The sequence below is a fragment of the Cornus florida genome, unplaced genomic scaffold (assembly GCF_030987335.1).
Source record: "Cornus florida cultivar Cherokee Brave unplaced genomic scaffold, ASM3098733v1 CherokeeBrave_3.0.0_Hap2_Chr05, whole genome shotgun sequence".
In the NCBI taxonomy this organism is placed as follows: Eukaryota; Viridiplantae; Streptophyta; class Magnoliopsida; order Cornales; family Cornaceae; genus Cornus; species Cornus florida.
In genome coordinates, this window is record NW_026775575.1 from 3,068,910 (window position 1) to 3,081,070 (window position 12,161).

The window sequence follows — 12,161 nt, forward strand, 5'->3', positions numbered from 1 at the left end:
ATTTCCCTACTGCTTTTAGCGATGGCAGGAACGACAGCGTTTGCGCATGTTACTGGTTTGTCAGTGAGACACATCATCCACCTTGTGGTAAATTGCAGTGACACCCACACTAGGTTTCACCCCCACAAGGTTTCACTCATTGCCACTTGGTTAACGAATTTTTTAACAATAGCACCCATAAAGTTTCAAATTTCATATTTGCCACTAATTATTTAGTTAAGTTAATTTACAAAATATCAGCTATGTCAATTAACGAAAATACCCTTCATTATAAAGCCTCAATTGCAATACCTAACCATCATCTCACTCTACCAATGTCACTATTGCTTAGACCCAGCGCCTAACCTCACTCCTTCGCTTCGTTTTCCTCGACTCACCAATCCAACCCATCATAACCACTGATCCACTTAAACTGTCCACCTCCAATTGGACGTTCTCCACGCACCACCTCTACACCCCATTTCTCAAGTCGGCCACCATCAGTTCATCCACCACCTAACACACCATCTATACACCTCATCGGAATTGGTTTGTGAGTTTAATTACCACTTTTTACACATTCACCGTCGCTCATCCCACCATGGCCAGCGCCACCTCCTCCTACCCTGTCATCCACCATCAAACCTATCCGCCATCATCCCCTCTTTGTACGCCTCACTATAATTACTTTAAGGGGTTCGATTACCACTTCTCTCTATTAAACCACCACTACTCCTCCCACCACGGCCACCCGCCACATCCATTATATCCTCTATCATACATCTCTATCTTCTATCGCCGTCGACCCACCACTTCCACCGCCATCACTGCCACTCAACGAAGCCCACAATGACCTCAATCGTACCCAAACAGAGTAAAAAACAACAAATTCAAAAGCCCTGTGAAAGATTCGAACCAATTATTAGTGGCTCTAGATCGCGTTTTGCTTTTGTACCTAAATCAGTTATAGATGCGACCTGAATTAGACGTTTATCATCGCTGATTAACGAGTTCATTGGTGTCTCGATGTTAAAGCATTAGTCCCACACACACATCCACACACACACACACACACACACACAACACACACACACACATAAGGAGTCGTGTACCCAAACCCATATGTATTGTAATGACCCAGTCATTTTCCTTCCTTTCCTTTTTCTCAGATTTTCACGAATATTTTTTTCCCGATGATCTTTTCTTTTCTGAGTTCAGTTCCTCGTCACTTAGTGTCGTCTCGAGTGCTCGGGAATGGTTTCCGAGACTCCTTCCTTTGGATTGACAACTTCCTTTAAGGACCGCGTCATTTCCACATTTTTATTTTTTGGACACTATTTATTTTTCGTCTTTTTTTCGTTTGTCACTTTGTTTGCACAACCTCACTTTTCGTGTTCGGATTTGATTTCGGTTTTGCATGCATCCACGATATTTAAATTCCATACTAATTGTATTTTAACTTTTGTAGAAAATACATTTTAGTTACTTACTTTTTCGTAAAAGGCATGGATGCATACTTTCTTGGTAATATTCTTAATTTTTAGGGCTTTAGTGTAATTATATAAGATAATTAGTTTTCGTCTTGAGGATCATTTTGCAATTTAATTTGGAAGATATTTTGAAAAATGATCTTTTTACAATTTTTGAAAAAGCGTGACAAGTGTCACACACCCATAGAGCCACTTGTTGGCATTGGGGTGGAGAGACTCAGATGCATCATCTTGTGACATTTGGAATGTGGAGATTCACCCAATTGTTGGCCTAGGATTGGTGCACTTGTTGGCTTGGATGGTTGACAAGTGTAGGTTTAAGATTAAGCCTAAGAGGAAGCCATTGATTTGTGATAAGTGTAGGATCACAAATTGGTCTTGCATTGTGCGTATGGGTCAAGGTAGTGCAAGAGCACAGTGAGTGGATGATTACTAGATCCTCCACCCACCATTTTTCACTTTCATCTTTTTCATTTCCTTATTCTTCAAAACCCTAACCTAGCCACCATTGGAGAAAAAGCTTGGTTAATAGCTTATTTCTTTATTTTTGCCTCCTTCCACTCACCTTAGACCATAAAGCTTGGAATGTAAAAGTTTTGCCTCACCTTCCTCTTCATAACCCTAGAAGGGTTTACCATTTTGAGCTTACTTGCCTTGGACTCAAGAGAAACAGTCCTTTTGTGAGACAAGGGGTGTTATAGTTTATTATATAAGGGTTTTACTTGTTTTTGTATGAAATATAAGTTGTATGCATGTCTTTTATTAATTTGAGAAATTAATAATTTATCATAGTTTGCATATAACTCATTTTAGACTTGATATATGGCATGGCCATGACTTAATCTTTATTATATACTAATTTGGAATGATTTGAATGAGTTTTCAAATATAGAGATTTAATGAATTTAATTTGATTTAAATTCTACTTAATTGTATTTGTTTGTATTTCATTTTAGACTTGATATATGGTACAACCATGACTTAATCCTTGTTATATATTAATTTGGGATCATTTGAATAACTTTTGAAATCTAGAGATTTAATTAATTTAAATTAATTAAATTCTATATGATGATATCTTGCTCTTCTTGCACTTTTGATTTGATATATGTGATAACTATGATATATCCTTTAATATATATTAATTTGAGGTTATTTGGAATTAATTTGAAATCTAGAGAATTTAATTATTTTTGTTTAATTAAATTATATCTAATTGTTTCATGGATTTAATTATATCGTAGAAGTTGTTTCTATGTTTAAATCATGGATTTTGGACTTGTTGTGTATTCACTTGGTTGTGTTTTAAGCATTGAATAACATTATTGTTAAATTTATAGTCATGAGAACTTGTTTCCAATATTGAATATATGATTGACTTGTGTAATGAGTTTCACACTTTGTATTTGACATTATATATGCCATTTTACAATTGAAACTCTAAGGCATGGATTGTGTGGTTTCAACCTACTTGTGCATGGAAGGTGATTTCGTGCATTATTTAAATTACGTATAAGTTGTGAACTTGTTTATTTATATTGGAGTCACTTGGGACAATGTTACAGAGATATGGCTACAATTTAGCTCTAGTACGGGAGGTATGAGTTCTCCCCAATTGAGATAGTGCACACTAGGGTGGTCTTCCCAGCGGGTTAATGCCCGGAATAACTGTTTTGATCTTAGTTCATTCTGAGACGTGATGTCCAAGTCTTCCACTATTTGATTTCTCATTCAATTCCAAGTTGACAATCATGTTTAATTGTAACTTATGGTTTTGGTTATTGGCGATTTAATATTGTTAAGTACATTTGTGCATTATGATTTTTAAGGAATCATCGCATGTTTTTAATGTTGTTAAGTACATTTATGCATTATGATTTTTAAGGAATTATTGCATGTCTTGGATGTTGTTAAGTACATTTATGTTCAAATGTTCAAATGTAGCTTAAGAATGATCCTATAGATTCATTTGGAACATAGACGTTAGGTGGCATGACCCACTTTTGTCAATTTCGTATTTTAGATTTTAAGCTAATGGCTTTGAGAATCTATATTTTGTTGCTTTATATAACATGTCTTTGTGTTGTTTGGAATTGCATAAATGAAGTGATTATGTTAGAAATGATTTAAGGTAACTTAGGATGCTCCCTGAGTCTCACCTTTGACATAGACGTTAGGTGGCATGAGCCCTCTTGAATTGTTTCTCCTTAAGGTAATAACTTTGTAAAATGCTAGGTTTATGCATGCTCATCTCTTACAAGTAGCTGTATGTTACTCATCCCAAAGTTACCGTGGCATTTTTCAGGTACAAGAATCAAGGTTCGAGATTCTCATTATGCTTGGATGACTGTAGACTTGAATGTTTTAATTCTTGTAAAAGTTGGCTTGAAATATCAATTGTAGCCTTTTTTTTCAAAATGTGTATTTTTTATTCTAAACATGTAATGTGTACATGAGTACACACTTCACAATGTATTCGACATGTATGAGATGTGGCCAGAGGGCAATGACATGTATTTTATATCCTATGTAACTTTTGACTTCATGAAATTTTATGGAAATATTGAAAAATGTCAAGTCATTACTTTACCATGTTTGCATCGAGTGTGGGAATTCCATTTTTATTCTTTCATACGGTCTTATTAATCATATATGAAGTGTGACTAAGGGCCAAACGGTAATTTGAAACTATTTCATAATTTTGGATTTCAAAATTTCCTTTTCATATGCATTTTCGCCTTTTTGGCCGTCGGGGGGTTGGATTTTGTATCGGCGGTATTTTTAAGCCGTGAATCATTGTAGCCCATCCTAATAAGTAAGTTACGTTTACGTGCATGATCATTTTCGGGAAAAACTCTTTCGTTGGTGAAATGAACCTCATATGGACTCATTCCACATTTTTCTTGCATAATTTTGGGAATTTTTGTTAAGAAATAAATTCTGGTCTTAACTTTGTTACATAGAAAATGTGATTTCAGGGGGAGTTTTTTCACAGAATTTTTCTGAAAAATGTCATCTTGGTATCGAAAATCGCATTTCAAACTCATTTTTTTGCATTTTTACTATTTAGGTTCAATTCTGGGTGGGTTGAACCGGTTCAGAGGGGCTGAACTGGTTCAAAATGTGCTTTAGGTCCAACATGGATGTTTTGTCCATGTTGAATTGGATCAAGAATGTTGAACTAGTTCAAGTCTTCCAGAACCACTTTGCAGGTTCAGCTTTGGCCTTCCAACTTCGAATTGTCATAACATTTTCATTTCAATTCTGAATTAGTCTGTTCTTGAGTCTAAATTGACTGTGTCGAAGTAAGCTTTCCAATGGTATAAATTTTAGTTTCAGATTCTTCTCCTAACTTGAGATATACTTGTTTTAGTGAGAGGATGTCAGATTTGGTTTGAACCAGAATAGGGTTCATATAAGATTTCTCTTCCTTTGCCCTTGGGACTTCATGTGAAGTTACCAAAGGATGTTTTTGACCTCGTTTGACTTGTTGAAAGTTAAATTCCTTCCTCTTAGGGTAAAATGACCATTTTACCCTTGGTTCTTCGTTTGGTAAGGTTTTGATACCCTTGTCTTCATTTTGCTTCCGTTGAGTCTCGAAACTCCTTAAAGGGTCATTCTTGTGTCCTAGGGGTGACGTACATCTCTAAGGGCTTGTCTTCATTTTGCTTCCGCATTTTTGGATCCATTTCAGGTCATCACAGGTCACACTGGGTTGAAAAATCTTGGGTCGTCACAGGTGGTATCAAAGCTCATAGGTTTAAATACCTTAGGATGACAGGTTTTGGGTGTATATTATGTTTTTGTTGATCTACTTTGATATGTTTACATTCTTTTTGATAACATGTTTTGGTGTTGTAACATGTTTACGTGTTTCTTGATAACATGCTCGATATGATGACATGTTTTCTGTACTTGTATGCTTATGTGTTTAAAAGCATCCTGGTTTGATACATGCTTATGTGTTTAAGTACCTAGAAGTTTTTATTATTTGTTTAGTATGTTGTGTATGCTTATTTGTTTTAGCATGACCGTATATTGCATACATTGACGTGCTATTTATTTAATGCATTCATAGTGTGAGTTGCATTCGATCATAATAACTCATATTATTATTGATCTCGCTTCCTTTTCACACACATAACATCACAGTCTTGACTCACGGAGAGTCTTCTCATTAGGGCTCAGGTGAGCGTAGTGTCTGACGAGATGAAACATAGGCCGCAGAGGTACCATTTCATCTCATTTTCTTTTATCCTTTCGTGATGTAGTCATGGTGATGTCATCCCTTAAGACTTCATAGTGGTCTTGACATTATGATGTCATTGAGGTCTTGGCTTCTAGCGTCATAAGACGATGAGTTTGGACTGACTTGAGTCCTTCCTTTGGGAGTTGGGAAGTTGCTTTGTGAGCCTCAGGGCGAAGTTCTCGTGTCTTGCCTTCTTAGGATGATGGTTTCAGGATTTGGATAGGTGTGTTGACGTAGGATCCTTCTTATGTTGCCTTGGACAGTTCTTACGAGCTACGGTTGGGATGTGAACGGTCTCGTGTGATTAATTGCGTGGGCGCAATTAATTACTCTCCCTTGTCATTGGAGACTTGGGGCATTGTGTTAAGGTTCTGATAGAATCCTGTAGAGTTCCTATCGAACTCGTTGGCATCTTAGATTGGAGGTTTACTTGTTAATGTCTTGTAACGGTTAGCATTAGGGTTATCCATTTCATTATTGTCTTGTTTTGTGTAGTGTGGGGATTCCATTAGGATGTGAGCTGGTCTTGGGAAAGACTTGCTGACCCTATGTCTCGAGGACCTTAGTGGTCATTGGGGGAATGATTCCTTTCCTCGTAATGAGAGATTGGATTCATCCAGGTTTTGTGTTACGTTTTCTGAGAGGTTGTCCTTTTGAGAGGCATTCCATTCATTTCTTCTTATTTTGTGAAAATTCCATTTTTAAGATCACTTTTACATGTTTGTGAGCCCCATTAAAAACATGTTTAGGATAAATGACTATGTGGTAGTCCGTGTAAGGATATAGGTGATACGTTTTCATATGCTAGTGCCATTAATGGTGTATAGCGTGTCATCGTTTGTTTGACCCCTATGTGATAGGTGGTTCATTTGGTTTACCTTATATGTACTGTGTGCTTAGTACTAAGGTATTCTTTGGTTTATGTCATTTCATTTTGTGAGTATGCACTATGTGAGTATCTGGTTTTTACTGTTTCATCATTTCTACACTTATGTTAAGGTTTTGTGATCTTGGTTGTCGGGATTGTTATGTGTGAGTTACGTAGTAGACTTGTGTTTGGGATTTTAGTTGTCCACTATAGGGATTTTGACCCAGCGTTTTGTCTTCTGTATGTAGCCTTATGGTAGGCCTACTTCAGATCTGTGCTTAGGTTTTCGGTTTTGTGGGCCCAATCCATTGGCTTGAGGGCACAAACTTATCAGGCTATGGATTCGGGACTGGTGTTGTTGTTGTTGCATTTTCAAATGTGGGAGTTGTTAGTTACACCAGCGTTAGGGATTTAAGGTCTTAAGCGTAACGGTGCCAATGACATTGTTGTTAAAGTTTTAGGATTAGCTACCCCAACTCTCACAGATTCCTTGTTTCCGTAGTGCTTTTGGTAATGATCATTTTCAACATTGATGTTATTTGTATCGAAAAGTTTCTTTCTAGGTTGACCTGTTGGGGGCATGTTATGAACTAGTACCTTATGCTGTCATGCTACCTTACTAATAAGTAAGTGTGGGCGGGTTTTGGTCATTGTTCATACTGCCATGTCATTCTTAGTCATCTGTCTTGATTCGACTTGTCGTTGTCTTAGGATTCCCTCGGTGATTGACATTCGGTTAATATACCGATTCGTTTGGGAGGTGTCACTCAGTTCTTGGTTTTTGCGTTCCTTCGGATGATCTTCAGGCTTTTGGAGTTGTCCTTTAGCACCTTAAGATCTATCCTCTAGTTTGACCTTACTTCGATCTTGTTCGGTTCTTTTTATGTGTTCCGGATTTCGGGGACAAAATCCCTTTAAAGAGGGTAGGTTGTAATGACCCGGTCATTTTTCTTCTTTTCCTTTCTCTCAAATTTTCACGGATATTTTTTTTTCCATTGATCTTTTCTTTTCTGAGTTCGGTTCCTCGTCACTTAGTGTCGCCTCGAGTGACTGGGAATGGTTTCTGAGACTCCTTCCTTTGGTTGACAACTTTCTTTAAGGACCGCGTCATTTCCACATTTTTATTTTTTGGACACTATTCACTTTTCGTCTTTTTCCCGTTTGTCACTTTGTTTGCACAATCTCACTTTTCGTGTTCGGATTTGATTCCGGTTTTGCATGCATCCACGATATTCAAATTCCATATTAATTGTATTTTTACTTTTGTAGAAAATACATTATAGTTGCTTACTTTTTCGTAAAGAGCATGGATGCATACTTTCTTGGTAATATTCTTAATTTTTGAGGTTTTAGTGTAATTATGTAAGATAATTATTTTTCGTCTTGAGGACCATTTTGTAATTGAATTTGGAAGATATTTTGGAAAAGGGCCTTTTTGCAATTTTTAAAAAGTGTGACAAGTATCACACTCTCATGGAGCCACTTGTTGGCATTGGGGTGGAGAGACTTAGATGCATTATCTTGTGACATTTGGAGGGTGGAGATTCACCCATTTGTTGGTCTAGGATTGGTGCACTTGTTGGCTTGGATGGTTGACAAGTGTAGGTTTAAGATTAAGCCTAAGAGGAAGCCATTGATTTGTGACAAGTGTAGGATCACAAATTGGTCTTACATTGTGTGTGTGTGGAGGTAGTGCAAGAGCACATAGTGAGTGGAGGATTACTAGATCCTCCACTCACCATTTTTTACTTTCATATTTTTCATTTCTTTATTCTTCAAAACCCTAACCAAGCCACCATTAGAGAAAAGCTTCGTTAATAGCTTATTTTTTTATTTTGGCCTTCTTCCACTCACTTTAGACCAAAAAGCTTGGAATGCAAAAGTTTTGCCTTACCTTCCTCTTTATAACCCTAGAAGGGTTTACCATTTTGAGCTTGCTTGCCTTGGATTCAAGAGGAACAATCCTCTTGTGAGGTAAGGGGTGTTATGGTTTATTATCTTAGAGTTTTACTTGTTTTTGTATGAAATATAAGTTGTATGCATGTCTTTTATTAATTTGAAAAATTAATAATTTATCATATCTTGCATATAACTCATTTTAGACTTGGTATATAGCATGGTTATGACTTGATCCTTGTTATATATTAATTTGGGATGATTTGAATGAATTTTCAAATCTAGAGATTCAATGAATTTAATTTGATTTAAATTCTACTTAATTGTATTTTGCTTATATTTCATATTAGACTTGATATATGGTATGACCATGACTTAATTCTAATTATATATATTACTTTGGGATCATTTGAATAACTTTTGAAATCTAGAGATTTAATTAATTTAAATTAATTAAATTCTATATGATGATGTCTAGCTCATCTTACACTTTTGATTTGATATATGTGATGACTATGCTATGTTCTTTAATATATATTAATTTGAGGTTATTTGGAATTAATTTGAGGTTATTTGGAATTAATTTGAAATCTAGAGAATTTAATTATTTTTATTTAATTAAATTAAATCTAATTGTTTCCTGGATGTAATTATATCGTAGAAGTTATTTCTATGTTTAAATCATGGATTTTGGACTTGTTGTGTATTTACTTGGTTGTGTTTTAAACATTGAATAACATTGTTGTTAAATTTATATTCATTAGAACTTGTTTCCATTATTGAATATATGATTGATTTGTGTAATGAGTTGCACACTTTGTATTTGACATTATATATGCCATTTTAGAATTGAAACTCTAAGGCATGGATTGTGTGGTTTCAACCTACTTATGCATGGAAGGTGATTTCGTGTATTATTTAAATTACGTATAAGTTGTGAACTTGTTTATTTATTTTAGAGTCACTTGTGACATTGTTACAGAGATATGACTAGAGTTTGGCTCTAGTGCAGGAGGTATGAGTTCTCCCCAATTGAGATAGTGCGCACTAGGGTGGTTTTCCCAACGGGTTAATGCCTGGAATAACCGTTTTGATCTTGGTTCATTCCGAGACATAATGTCCAAGTCTTCCACTACTTGATTTCGCATTCAATTCTAAGTTGACAATCATGTTTAATTGTGATTTGTGGTTTTGGTTATTGGCGATTTAATGTTGTTAAGTATATCTGTGCATTATGATTTTTAAGGAATCATCTATGTTTTTAATGTTGTTAAGTATATTTATGCATTATGATTTATAAGGAATCATCGCATGTCTTGGATTTTGTTAAGTATATTTATGTTAAAATGTTCAAATGTAGCTTAAGAATGATCTTATAGATTTATTTGGAATATAGACGTTAGGTGGCATAACCCACTTTTGTCGTTTTTGTATTTTAGATTTCAAGTTAATGGCTTTGAGAATCTATATCTTGTTGCTTTGTATAGCATGTCCTTGTGTTATTTGGAATTGCATGATGAAGTGATTATGTTATAAATGATCTAAGGTAGCTTATGATACTCCCTGAGTCTCTCCTTTGACATAGACATTAGGTGGCATGAGCCCTCTCGAATTATTTCACCTTAAGGTGATAACTTTGTAAAATGCTTGGTCTATGCATGCTCATTTCCTACTAGTAGCTTTATGTTACTCACCCCAAAGTTACCGGGGCATTTTTTAGGTACATGAATCAAGGTTCAAGATTCTCATTATGCTTGGATGATTGTAGACTTGAAGGTTTTAATTCTTGTAAAGGTTAGCTTGAAATGCCACTTGTAACCCTTTTTGTCAAAATGTGTATTTTTGATTCTAAATATGTAATGTGTACATGAGTACACTCTTCACAATGTATTCGACATATATGATATGAGGCCGGAGGCCAATGACATGTATTTTGTATCCTATGTAACTTTTGACTTCATGAAATCTTATGAAAATATTGAAAAATGTCAAGTCATTGTTTCACCATGTTTGCATCGGGTGTGGGAATTCCGTTTTTATTCTTTCATAGGGTCTCATTAATAATGTATGAAGTGTGGCCAAGGGCCAAACGGTAATTTGAAACCATTTCATAATTTTGGATTTCAAAATTTCCTTTTCATGTGTATTTTCGCCTTTTTGTCCATCGGGGGGTCAGATTTTGTATCGACGATATTTTTAAGCCGTGAATCATTGTAGCGCATCCCAATAAGTAAGTTACGTCTACTTGTATGATCTTTTCTAGGAAAAACTCTTTTGTTGGTGAAATGAGCCTCCTATGGACTCATTCCACAATTTTCTTGCATAATTTAGCTTAAGGGCATTTTGGGGATTTTCTTTGGGAAATAAATTTCGGTCTTAACTCCATCACATAGAAAATGTGATTTCAGGGGGAGTTTCTTAACGGTATTTTTCCGAAAAATGTCGTCTTGGTATCGAAAACCGCGTTTCAAACTCATTTTTCTGGTTTTTCTGCATTTTTAGTGTTTAGGTTCAATTCTGGGTGGGTTGAACCGGTTCAGCCCCTCTGAACGGGTTCAAGATGTGATTTGGGTCCAACATGGATGTTCTTTCCATGTTGAACCAGTTTAAGAATGTTGAATCGGTTCAAGTCTTCCAGAACCACTTTGAGGTTCAACTTTGGCCTTCCAACTTCGAACTGTCATAACTTTTTCGTTTCAACTCCGAATTAGTTTATTCTTGAGTCTAAATTGACCGTGTTGAGGTAAGCTTTCCAATGGTATAAATTTTAGTTTCATATTCTTCTCCTAACTCTATATATACTTGTTTTAGTGAGAGGGTGTCATTTTTAGTTCGAACCGGGATAGGGTTCATATAGGATTTCTCTTCCTTTGCCCTTGGGACTTCATGTGAAGTTACCAAAGGATGTTTTTGGATGTTTTTGACCTCATTTGACTTGTTAAAGTTAAATTCCTTCCTCGTAGGGTAAAATGACCATTTTACCCTTGGTCATTCATTTAGTAGGGTTTTGATACCCTTGTTTTCGTTTTGCTTCTGTTGAGTCTCGAAACTCCTCAAAGGATCATTCTTGTGTCTTAGGGATGACGTATATCTCTAAGGACTTGTCTTCGTTTTGCTTCTGCATTTTTGGATCCGTTTCGGGTCATTACAAGACACACTAGGTTGAAAAATCCAAGGTCGTCACATGTATAACATAAAAAAGCCATATAAAATTAGGGCTTTTAAATCAAAGAAGAACCTTAATGTGTTGATGATCAGATTGAGAGGCTATACGATCATATCGTTGGGCATAATTGTATGAGATATGGAGGACAATGTTTATTTTCTATTTGGGAGGTGGTGGTGGGTAGTGGTCATCGATGGGTGAAGGGATAGAGTGAGGGGGTTTGGAGAAGAGCGGTGTTTGTTGGGCTCATCCTTGCTGCCCATGAAGAATGGTGGTAGTGGCGGCGGTAGCAACATTATGGGAATTAGCTTGAGATGGAGAGGATATTTTGGTCCTTTAAAATTAGTTAAAAAGGGTTATATTGGTAAATTTACACTTCTTATGTGATTGTTGAATAGTCAAAGGGTTAAGTGGTCATTTTATTATGTAGAGGGGTGTGTTTGCAAGCTTTTTAAACCTCAGGGGGTGTCATTATCAAAAAACCCGTTGACCTGCATTTGAGTGGCATTGACC